This window comes from Xenopus laevis, chromosome 5L, assembly GCF_017654675.1.
Source record: "Xenopus laevis strain J_2021 chromosome 5L, Xenopus_laevis_v10.1, whole genome shotgun sequence".
NCBI lineage: Eukaryota > Metazoa > Chordata > Amphibia > Anura > Pipidae > Xenopus > Xenopus laevis.
In genome coordinates this window covers 58,709,224-58,722,522 of record NC_054379.1, presented here as the reverse complement: position 1 = coordinate 58,722,522, position 13,299 = coordinate 58,709,224, and positions in this window count along the sequence as shown.

Genomic DNA, 13,299 nt, shown 5'->3' with positions numbered 1-13,299 from the left:
AGGGTAAGGGGGGCCCAGTCACGCCGCACTTTCTTGATTAGCCGGGCCCCCCTGCTTTCTGAGAGCTGCTGACTTCGGGAAGGCAGGGCGGGAGCATGAGGGGAGGAATCTACTGTCCATTACTTTCCCTTATTGGTTACAGAGTTTAAGTACCGGTTGAGCTGCTCAGGGATTGGATAGCTGAGGTTTGAACTTCCCCTCCAGCTCATCCAATCACCATGCAGCTTTACCAGGACTTGAAATTCTGTGACCAATAAGGGAAGAAAGATGCAGCCACCTGTGCTCCCCTCCTCCCTTCTGTAGTTGGCAGCTTACTGACAGCAGGTGGGCCACACTAATGAAGTAAGTGTAACATGGCAGGGCCCCCAATAAGGTAACCCTTTATGGTCCCTGTTGTGTGGTGGGGCCCTGGGCACCAAATTTTTCTTAAACTTCTGGGGGGGGCAAGTTTTTTTACATGGACGTTTAAGGGGAGCCCTGGCCACCAATTTTCTTTTAACGTGGGGGGGGGGACCCTGGCCACCAATCTTTTCCCCATTGTGGGCTCCTAGCCACCAATATTTTTTAATGGGGGGCCCTGACCACAAATGTTTTTTTTCAATGGGGGGCCCTGACCACCAATATTTTAGTTTTTTATTAACATGTGGGAACCATAGCCACCAATGTTTTTTTTTTTTATTGTGTGGTGGAGGGTGGACCTGTGGGGTGGGGAGGGCGGACCTGTAGGTGGGGCTTGTGGTGGGCGTAGCCCAGGGGTCCCAGGAATTTTTTCCGTATGAGGCCCTGCGATTACTGATGGCGGCCCTGACGTCACCTACCCCCCTTTGTTTGATCCATTTGTTTGTCCCTGGTTTTATTCTTTTGAAAATACATCTTCTAGGAAAAGGAGCCCCCTATAAGATATATTAGATCTAACTGTCAATGATTATCTGACACCCAACTCCTGCATAAAGACAGAATGAAGATAAACAGATATCAAGAGAGGAATCGTAAAGATGAACTTGATTATTTCAGAAACAGTATAGAATTTTTAATTGATTGTACTTAGAAAGTTTCTTATTTCAGTATACCGAAGCTTATATTGCATTTTAATTTTTGCGATAATTCCCCTTTAAATTAAATAAAAGGGGCAACATTTGTTGCATTGGTTGCATTTACTGGCCAAATGCTGTAAGCAAGCATCTTCTCTCAATGCATGCATAGATCTGGTGTAAAGTCTGCTCCTTTTATTACATTATCCTGTTTAACTATTGTGGATAAATTATATTATTAATACTAACACTACAGACAAGGGATACACAATAGGCTGTAAAATTATATATACATATGTTACAGTCTGATGCTTCTATTTTTGCTGTTGAAACCTCATCTGCTATAAGTTATGTAATTGCAGTAAAAACAACACCGAAGTTCAGCTTTGAAACAGTTACATGTAGGTCTTTAAATATGCTCTTTTGTATATAGCATTTGTAAAGCACATGGAAGGAACCTGTCTGAAATATTCCGATTTTTTTTATCTTTCAAATCTGACATTTGTGACTACCTTGTATTTTCTTTTAAAACCATTGAAAATGCTCCTCTAAGTGTCAATAGATCAATGATAAATGCTGATGTTTTAAAGTAAAACTATTCCTTCAGAATGAATACCTATCCAACATTTCATTTTTATCATAAGTGCCCTATCAAATAATCTTACCAAATTATTATATACAGTATATAGAAATACTGCCCTTTAAAGGAGAAGGAAAGCTACAGAGGCATTTTATTATCAGATTACAGCAGAGAAGGGAGGGGAGGAAGAGGAGCAAACTGAGCATGCTCACGCCTGGGGCAAGGAGGTTTAAGCTCAAGGCAGGAAGTCTGATACAGAAGCCCATGTGTACACAATAGAAGGAAAGAAATGCAGTGGTTTTTTTTGACAAGGGACTCACAGCAGCATTACTTTGAGGGTTTACTTGTATATTTAGGTGGACCTTTCTGATAAGGCTTACTTAGTTTTAACCTTTCCTTCTCCTTTAACACACTTTTGTGATGGTTTGTGTGGTTTTTGAGTAAAAGACAGAGCTCTGTCAATTCATTGGCTGAAGTAACCTAGCATGCAAGTGGTTTGTGTGTGAGCACAGTCAATCAACTTAATTCTTAAAACAGCAGTTGCTACTAGAAAAGTATTTATTTAGATGAAATATATGGGCCAGTTTTATGTGATTTATATTTCTAGAGACCTGAAATGTTCAAGGTTATAGTTTCCCTTCAAGCAGCCAACTGCATAATGTACTGTATAATTAGATGTTATAGTTTACAAAGCACAAGAAGGACAAGAAGTATTAGACAGGAATTTAATGCCACATACCAGACTCTAACACAACATAAAGTGAGCATCAACATACTGAATCCCTTGCAGGTCAGCTATTAAGTCATAATTATGATTCCATTTCCTTGGGATGCAGTACATGTTAACTCTAGTATATGAGGTCTTCATCAGGGAACAACATGGAGTCTCAGAACAAAAGATCAAGCAAATCATTTATTAAGTGGCTGCTTGAAACCAGATTTGCCTCTTTGGTATATAAGATTTGAAGCCACTAATTGTCAAATGCTTTGGAAGCAGAGCAACTTTTCAGTCTACCTTCTCCTTGAGCTCATCAGGAAACCTCTTCTGAAATTAACTAATAGGTTGGTGTTGTGTTCAGAATGTCCCATATTTAAACAACACAGTCTAACAACTATCTATTATCTATTTGAAAAATTTATATTTTCTGGTCCCTCTTTCTCTTCTTTTCGCATGTAAAGTAGGAGTGTGTGAAGAAAGGTACCGATTTGATCTTGTTTGACAATTGCTTTTGATAATTATTGTTTTGCTGTTTATTAATTAAAATCAAATTATGAAATAAAAATACTGAAACAGAATGTATTGTTGTTAATCCATTTGTGCTGTGCTGTCCTCTGTGTCTATGGGGCAAATTTACTAAAGGGTGAATCTTCGCCTTGGAAGCCTCCGCCACACTTTGCGCAACTTTGTCAAATGTTAATTTGTATCAAATACGCTTATTTATAGACATGCAAAGTTTCGTCTACGCTTATGTCAATTTAAATATGGCGGGTACACAGTGTTGGACTGGCCCACAGGGATACCAGGAAAAGTCCCGGTGGGCCAAGGTGTCAGTGGGCCCTCATGCTGCTAAACATTTGGTCTATTTCATAGCCATTCCCTATTTCTATGAGAACAAAGTGGCTAAATAGATGGAATAATAGATTAAAGTATGTAAAGAAAAGGAGATTAGATGAGTGAGGAAAGGAAGAATAATAGTACTAAGAGTGGGCCCCTGGTCTAAGATTAATTGGTGGGCCCTTAATCAAAGGTTTTTGGGTGAACCTCTAGTGTCCCAGTCCGACACTGCGAGTACATATAGGTCATATATTTATATATGTCTTTATTAGTGAGTGTTGGTGAAATTGCTTGACAAAAAAAAAAGATCCACCCTTAAACAAATTTTTACAACTTTTAAACATAATCCCACATTAAAATATGAAACAACACCAATGTTTTGTCTTTTTTTATGACTTTTTTAGCATACAGGATATGATGTCACTGACAAAGGACTGTTGAGGATGTAGCTTCATTTTTTATTAATTCTCCAGGTATAACCTGGCGAAACAGACTCTGGGAAAAAGGGTAACGTGTTGGATGATCATTCACCTGAGCGAAAATTCCCCTGGCGAAACAGCACAAAACTTCTCTACTGCTGAGCTTTTTCGTTAGCGAATTGTCCTGTTAGCCTTTTAGTAAATTGGCAATGTCCCTGTGTTTTGGCAAATTTCCCTAGAAAAGCCCATTTAAAAAAAAAAAGCCCCTATGTATTTCTTGAGCATCCCAACACAATGTCTGCTGGTGCTACATGTCCAAAAACTGAGCTACAGTGACACTGTCAATCATTCATTCTCCTTTAATTAAACAAACAAATACAAGTTTAACACTTCTATTGCAAAATATACAATTTGCTGTCATTGCAGAGTGGACATCTTAGCAGTATTAAAACTGGATGTGTCTATTCTGTTATGACACAGTACTTTTTTGATTAATGATCTATGTAGTGAGTTTTATACTATGTCTTTTTGCTCATCACACGGGGGGGATGAGATTTGGTGCATTGCGGTATGTTCCTTTTGCAGCTCAGATGATTGCTATGTATGAAAAAAAATAGTTTTTTTTGGTTTCTAAAGACCTGTACATGTGGACACAGCTCTGTGCATATAGAAATTTTAAAGGGACAGTAACACCAGGGTCCGAAAGTTTCCTAAAAGAATTAGAATAATTAGAATAAGAACTGCACATCTAAAAATTTAGGGTAGTTCTGGAATAACCATTATTAAACTTTCCATAAACCCAATGGCCGAAGTTTGAACAGCAAATAAAAATCACAGAAAGCACACTTTAATACAGGAAACACAACTTCTAATTAAAAAACGTACTTGTGCAGAAAAGAAGAAATCCTCAGAAGTCTGCTACTACTACTAATCCATTATTTGTTTGATTAGAGAAACACAAACGCAGACACAAATTGCAAACTAAAATACTTAGGGACAGATTTATCAAAGGTTGAAATTAGAGCGCACCATTTATTCTTATGGGAGTTTTAGTTGTGTATTTATCAGTGGGTAAAATAAATAAACAGATGGAAGTGGATGCGTTATTGTGCGCACTTTGATAAATTAAAATCTTATTTTCTCACTCTAAGCTCTAGTCTACACATTGTTTTTATTAGAGTACCTACCATTAGGGCTATGGTACCCAGAGTATATTATCAGCCTGTGAATTTTAGCCCTTGGAGAAAAGCCTGCAACCTCCACTGCGTCCTCTCATTCTCCCAATCCTTCAGTGGAAAACAAGCAATAGTGCTTGTGAGTTTCAAACCCAATATTTTTAAGGGCCCATTATCAACACTGTTTTCCATTTCTCATTTCAGTGACTAGAGATGTCAGTAGTGGTTTGACATGAAATATGGAACAGAAAGTAAGACTCACATCATCATCCTAAAAGTTATCTTTAAAGGTGATTGCGTATGCAAATGCAAAGAACATGGCCAAAAACGGAGCAAGCTTGGTGGGCCAGAAGCACCCATGTTCTGAAAATGTTTGCTACAAGATACACTCACTAACACATAGGTGCACATTTACTAAGCTCGAGTGAAGGATTTGAAGTAAAAAACGTAAAGTTTCGAAGTATTTTTTGGGTACTTCAACCATCGAATAGGCTACTATGACCTCCGACTACGACTTCGACTCGAACGATTCGAACTAAAAATCGTTTGACTATTCGACCATTCGATAGTCGAAGTACTGTCTCTTTAAAAAAAACTTCGACTACATAATTCGGCAGTTTAAACCTACCGAGGTACAGTGTTAGCCTATGGGGACTTTCCCCATCAGTTTTCTAACCTTTTTTTGATTGAAGAAAAATCGTTTGATCAATCGATTAAAATCCTGCGAATCGTTCGATTCAACGTTTTTACTTCGATCGATCAATCGTAGTATTTGTGGTAAATCCTTCAAATTCGATATACGAATTCGAAGGATTTTACATCGAGGGTCGAATTCGAGGGTTTATTAACCCTCAATATTCAACCCTTAGTAAATGTGCCCCATATTGTGGTGTCATGCTCAAGTTGTGGCAGATGCAATTTCAATAGACAGGAGGGGATGCAGGTATTGGCACTGGCCTAGCCACACGCCAGCAATGAATCCAGCACTAGGAGTCACTATGTCTAAGCCAATAATTTTGTATAGATTCTTTTGTATATTATCACTGATGAAGAGCCATGCGGTTCCGAAATGTTTGATCTTATGAACAGTGTTAAGAGCACCATGGAATAAAGCTTGGGATCACCCCATTTGATGCATAAAGAAGTATCGGCTTTTCATTCATTGCTAGATGCAATTTAATGCATGTCTTTATGCTGGAATTGATAGGAAAAACCTCACATTATGGCAATTTGATTCACATTGCACTATGCACTGTGTGGAAATGAGGCTTACCCTGTGTTTTTGTCAAATACAGGTATGGGATCCGTTATCTGGAAACCTGCTATACAGCAAGCTCCGAATTATGGAATGCCTGTCTCCCATAGACTCCATTTTTATCTAAACAATCCAAATTTTTTCTCTGTCATAATAAAACAGTACCTTGTACTTGATCCAAACTAAGATATAATGAATCCTTATTGGATGCAAAACCAGCCTATTGGGTTTATTTAATGATTACATGATTTTCTAGTACACTTAAGGTATAAAGATTCAAATTGCAAAAAGATCCATCATCCAGAACCCTCCAGGCACGAGCATTCTGGATAAGAGGTCCCATACCTGTATTTAATTATAACAGAGAATTACTTGCTGAATATAGGGGAAAGTAAGGTGAAGGGGTCATAGGGATTTCATTTGCATCAGAATTCATGCATTAGTATGTCCATATGCCAAGAATGAACTTTACAGGATTTGGGCACTTATATAAATAGACTGGTGATAGGCAAATTGTAAAGATCCTTAAAAAGAATTTAAACCCAAAAAATGAATTAATGTAAACTACCACAGGGTGCTTTTCTTGAGCACATTTGCAATTTAAATTACATTTTCTATTTTTAGCAGTTTCTGAGATATTGGCAGTTAAAGACTTAGCAACAATTAGCAGTTTTGGGCTCAGCCGCTCTATCTGAAAGAGAGTCAGCAACCCCAGCCAGACAGTTACGATTATTGACACTCTCATCTTCAAAGAAAGTAGTTGAATAGAAAGCCTAGTATTAGCAGCCTAAAAGTTTTCAGTTTTGTTAAATATTAGAGTAAGAAAGTAATTATGTGGGAGAGGACTCTTAAATTATCATCAGCTATCTCTACCTCAGCTTCCTACCGAGCTTACATAGAAACAGCTTCAGACTGGGGGGACCAGGGCCTCAGGGTCCCCCAGGCTTCTGCCCCAGTCACATTACCCTCTTTGTCCCCCTTCCCTGCCAGCATGTACCTTGCTTCCTCTTCTCGTGCCCACTATTGTGCAGAGGGTATTGCAGCACACATGGTATCAGGTGGGGACTTATTGGGGTTTTTTCCCAGCGTCTTGTCAGCCAAGTCTGGCATAGAAACAAAGGAAATGTTTGCAGTGCCACTTACAATCCAGGTCCCTTGGTAAATCAACCGTAGATAAAAGTACTGCATCAGAGAGCTTCAAAATTAATTTAATAATCTCTGTGAATAAAGCGCCTCCGTTTGAAGTGGAAAGAACGCTCCGGGGTTTGGCGACTCAAAAGGAAGCTTATGAGGCCTAACAGAACCGCCATAGGGCAAGTACTAGAGGCGTTTCTCTCCCACATGCTATCTGTGTCTCCGGCCGCCGGAAATCCCCCCCACAGCAGTTTCTCCTCCGGCAGTGGTTTCATCAGCTGGTGAGCCGTGCATTCCTCCTCCACCTCACTATAATGGGGATCCTCAAGCCTGCAGAGGTCTCGTTACTCAGTGTCTGATCCAGTTTGAGTTTCAACCCTTACAGTACTCCAGTGAACAAGCCAAGGTGGTGTATGTGATGCCCTGTTTGGAGGGTAAACCACTAGAATGGACAACACCATTTTGGGAGAAGAATTCTTCTCTGACCTTTGATGCCAAAGCTTTCCTCCAAGCCTTCCGTACGAATAATGGATCCCATACCTGCACTATTCAAAAATATATGGTTATCAGGAGGTGCAAGTAGGAAAAAGTGACTCTGTGTTCTGAGACAATGAAAATAAAGAAACAGACATGAAATCTTCAAATTGTGGGCCTTGTTTATAAAAGGGACAAGTACTAGAGGCTCTTCTCTCCCACATGCTAATTCTCCTCCAAAGCTTTCCTCCAAGCCTTCCTTACTGTTTTTGATGCCCTAGGTCGTGTCGCTAATGGCTCTTCCCAACTCCTACAGATCCGGCAAGGGAACAGTAGTGCCAGTGAGTATGCCATTGATTTCAGAACTTTGATGGCTGAAACTAACTGGAACAATGAGGCTTATGGAGCAGTGTTCTATCAAGGCTTGCCAATCAGACTCAAAGATGACTTAGTCTCCAGGGATCGTCCTGAACAATTGGAAGATCTGATTGCTCTCACCATCAAAGTAGACATCCGACTCAGGGAGCACCAATCCGATAAGGAACAAAGCAAGAAATGTGTCACGGTTGGCACCCTAAATTGAGAACCAATGCTAAACACCCTGTTCTCGGCTCTTGCTTCCGCCTTTAACAGCCGCCTTTCACCTCGGGAGGAGCCCTCGGCTAATCGGATGCTGCCAGGTCTTATTAAGAGAGGTGCAAAGCTAAGGGTTCTGAACAAGCAAAGGGGCACAACGGTAAAGCAGAAGTCTTTTGGGCAGAAGGTCGCAGTACAAGGCGTAGACAGAAAGCGAAGTCAGATCAGGCCAGATCGGGGCAGACAGAGTACAAGCGGAGTCAAACAGGCAAGGGTCAAACCAGGAGATCAATCAGACGGAATACGGAATAGAGGAGTCGGTTACCAGGCAGGGTCAGGATTTCAGAAGTCAGGAGGATTTTAGAAGCAGGCAGGGGTCACAACAGGTAGTCAAATCACAGAATAACAGAACCTATATTAGCACAGAAGCACCAGGAACTCGCAAGGAGATTACCTATAACGGGCAAGGATCTACAGACAGAATGCTCCTTTTATACCGCTTTAAATTTCACGCCATTGCACACTGACGTCATACGCCAGCACAAATGTGCCTATAAAAGAAGCAGAGGCACACCACGTGTGCCCTAAGAAACGGCAGCAATGGAGGAAGAAGGACCTCTTGGCAGGCGTCCCCGCCGAGAAGGCGGCAGGCGTCCCTGCCACTAGACCACCGGGATGAGTTGTTTCATTTCCAGAGACCCCTCCTTCCTAGTCCTGTCTCTCCTCCTCCTGTCACTCTCTCGGAGGAACCTATGCAGATTGGTCAGATGCATCTCTTAACAAGAACAATAAAAGCTCTGGAGACGTGTGGCGTAAAAGCCCATTTTGCCAATCGCTGTCCCTTGAAGTTGGCAGGATCTCCACAATCTGGTCGAACTGGAGAATGTTACCTGGGTGGCATCGAATCAGCTTTTCTTGATTCCGGGAGCTGCAGGAAATTTCATGGATGCCTCTTTTGCTAAGTTCCTGAGGATTCCCCATATCCCCCATCTAATCCCTTGAGGGTTTTGACCATTGATGATAGACCACTAACTTCTGAGATAATATCGGAGACAACTGGAGAACTCCCACTGACGGTCGGATCCCTACATTGAGAGAAACTATCTTTCCTTTTAATAAACTGTCCATCAGCTCATGTAGTACTGGGTGTTCCCTGGCTCTGACTGCATAATCCTTCTATAGACTGGTCAGCCAACCAGATATTTCATTGGGGCCCTTTTTGTCAGAAGAACTGTTTGCCTGCTAAGTCCGTGTCCCTCACTGCAGTGGAACTTGTCTTTGCCCGCAGTGTACAAAGACTTTTCAGATGTTTTCTGAAAGGTCTGCTGAGATTCTCCCTAGGATTCATTAGACCTTCATCTTCTACTGCAGGGGTGGGGTTTTTCTTTGTGGACAAGAAGGATGGCGGATTGTGTATAGATTATAGGGGCCTAAACAAGATCACGGTTAACAACCGATACCCTCTGCCTCTCTGAGCTCTTCTATCAACTCAGAGAGGCTAAGATCTTCACTAAGTTGGATCTTCGAGGAGCTTACAACCTTATCCGCATCCGAGAGGGAGATGAATGGAAGACGGCATTCAACACCAGAGATGGGCATTATGAATACCTGGTAATGCCCTTCGGCCTTTGCAATGCCCCTGCCATCTTCCAAGAATTTGTAAATGACATCTTCAGAGATCGTTTGGGGCAATCCATAGTCGTGTACTTGGACAACATTTTAATCTCTCATGAGGGATTCGAGATGGATCCTTCTAAAGTCACAGCAATCCAAGACTGGCCTCTCCCCATGAGCACAATGCCATACAAAGATTTGTCGGTTTAACTACTACAGACAATTTATCAAGGGGTTCTCCTTTCATATCGTAAACAAAAAGAACACCAAGAGCCCCAATAGTGTAATATGTATTGGTAAGGGATAATGAAATAAGAGCAGATAACATATACTCACAAACCAGGGTTACCAATAGGCAACCACTGTAAAGACAGGTGGGGAGATTGTCCTGACCCCACTCAGGATTAAGAAGTCACTCTCTGTAGATAGAAAAAGGGTATCAACCCTCCACCCAGGGTGGACTTAGTATTGTATAAAAAGAACAGATGCGCCAAAAGAATAAAAGGATATAAACGATTTAAAAAACAAAAACTTGGTAATCAGAGGAGGCAGTAGTGGACTTACTTCCTCCAAGCAGACACAAAACGACTGTAATTAAGCAGGCAAAATTTATTGATTGGAGTTCTTAATAAATTTTGACTGCTTAATTACAGTCGTTTTGTGTCTACTTGGAGGAGGTAAGTCCACTACTGCCTTCCTCTGATTACCAAGTTTTTGTTTTTTAACTCGTTTATATCCTTTTATTCTTTTGGCGCCTCTGTCCTTTCATATCGTACCTGTCTTGGCTCTCATTCGGAAGTTAGGAAACCCCAATGTCTGGCCCCCCTCATGCTTTGGAGGCCTTTCAGTCCCTGAAAGAATTGTTTGCCTCTGCTCCTGTCCAAACCCCTCGCTCATCTGCCTCCGGCCGGCCCGTGGAGCCCGACTCCTTCCTGCGGTACTTTGCCTGAAGTTGCCAGTTCATTAACTCCATTTTCCTCTACCTGTTCCGCGAACTCCGAGACACGGGGCTGCTCCACCGGTGGCTCACCAAGAAGATACAGGTGGAACTGGATGAGTTGCTGCAGAGTCGTACGGTGGGCCATCTGCAGGAGGGACTGAGCCTGAAGGACATCTCATTGGGTGAGGCATTGGGTGAGGCGCTGCCCGTGTTCCGCTCCATGTGGATCTTCAACGGCACTGGGGAGCCCATGCCTGACAAGCTACAGTTTGAGCTGGAGAGTACAGCGGTGGCTGCCACCTGGCCATAGATGTGCAGCTGATGTTCAGCAAGTCCACCTCCCTGTCTGTGCATCTGGCACCTTGCCCAACTATAATTTCAGGTACTGGGGGGGTAGGGATTCCTGGGGCACACACGCCTGCCCAACTGGGGGGTAGGGATTCTTAGGGTACACACTCCTTCCCAACTACAATATCAGGTACTGTGGGGTAGGGATTCCTGGGGCACACACTCCTGCCCAAATACAATATCAGGTACTGGGGGGATAGGGATTCTTTGGGTACACACTCCTGCCCAACTAAAAGATCAGGTACTGGGGGGTAGGGATTCTTAGGGTACACACTCCTTCCCAACTACAATATCAGGTACTGGGGGTAGGGATCCCTGGGGTACCTGAGGGTGATGGGAGAGGAGACAAGCAGCAGGGAGGAAGGGAGAAGAGACGAATAGGAAGGAGGGAGAAGAGACTAGCAGAAGGGAGGGCAGGGAGAGCAGAAGAGCAGAATGAAGGGAGGGCAGGGAGAGGAGAAGAGCAGCACGAAGGGAGGGCAGGGACAGGAGAAGAGCAGCACATAGGGAGGGCAGGGAGAAGAGAAGCACAAAGGGAGGGCAGGGACAGGAGAAGAGCAGAACGAAGGGAAGGAGAGGAGAAGAGCAGAGGGGAGGGAGAAGAGAAGAGCAGAATGGAGGGAGGGAGAGCGGGCCCGTTGAGCTGAGCATAAAGGGCTACTCTGCAGTGAATCCCTAACGTGTTCCACGTATCTCTTGTGAAACCGGCAATCATTAATTGCTTCTCTTCGGAAAATTCTCCTCCTTCTTCTGTCTCCATGGATGACCAACAAGAATATGAAGAAGAGAAGATTTTGGACTCTAGAGGGTCTGTACAATTCCTGATCCAATGGAAGGGTTTCGGTCCCGAGGAGTGCTCTTGGATAAAACAAGCTGATGTCCATGCTCGTCGACTGGTAAGGGAATTCTACAAGCAGTTTCCAAAGAAACTACAGGGTGGTGGTCAAGTGCCCCCCCCGGGGGAGGGGGTAATGTCAGGAGCGCCCAATGTTGCTCACATCTCTGGCAGCGTCACATTCAAGATGGCTGCGCCCATGACCCAGGTAGGCTGAAGCCAAGACTTGACGCCGGCCACATGGCGTCATCACAAAACTTTAAAATAAAAGGACTTCCAGGTCACGGATTCAATGCCCAATCATTACAAATTACTGATTTGTGTTCCTGGGTTTCCTAAATTACTAAATTGTTGTTTCCTGGATTTCAGACCCTCTGCTAGAGGGATTCTTGCTGCCGGCCTGCCTTATTGAACTCTTGCCTGAACTTGACTACGCTTACGCCTGACCCTTTTGGATACTACGAACTTGGACTTTAACCCCCTAAGCTTCCTCCTTGGTCCAGACTTCTCCGCTAGGAGCTGATAGGCCCATGACAGTATATACCTAAAAAACTTCTTTGCTAAAAATTTAACACAATAATTAGGACTTGAGGTAAACTTGGATTCTACCTATTGTTTTGCTATTATAAAGCACTTATTTGAAAGTTGGGCTATTTTAATTCACATTACCCCTTCCTTCCTTTATAAACAGGGCAATTTGTTCAGAAAATCCTTCCTTCTCTAAGCAGCAGTCTTTGAGCAGCTCATTATCAGTGGCTTCTCAGTGGACTGGCAATTGCTTTTATCAGCTCCTTTGAATTTTTTCGGGGGCAGGAAGTGATAGGATGTGCTAAAGTGAAACTGGCTTCATATTCTTGTTTGGTGCCAGAAATAACAGAAACCATAGATATTTCTTGGTGTTTAAAATATTTTATTTGATTTTCATATTAAACAAATGAAATCAAAATGACAACAAATGTTATGCAGATGAAGAAAATATGTTGCATACGAGACAATGGCATGATATTATCAAAACTATATCATTCATGGAAAATAACAAAAACTAACTAAAAATTAACCAAGCCAGTGGATGCACATGTAATAAAAGAAAGAAAAAGCCTATTTATCATCTGGAATGTCAGATAGGTCATCTAACTATTGAAGAAAGCGCATTATTTGATCGCCAGTATTGGAGTTACAGATTTAAAAATAAGGAGACCAAACCAGCCAAAAAGAATCTTTGGAAATACTTCCTTTAGTTTTCATTGATATTTCTTAATTAAAGAATAGGCAAAAAGTATGTTCAGCAAATGCTCTGTTCATTGAGCTCATGTTGGAGGGGCCAGGTACACTGCAAGCCCCAACTGCCTTCCCCGCACCATTC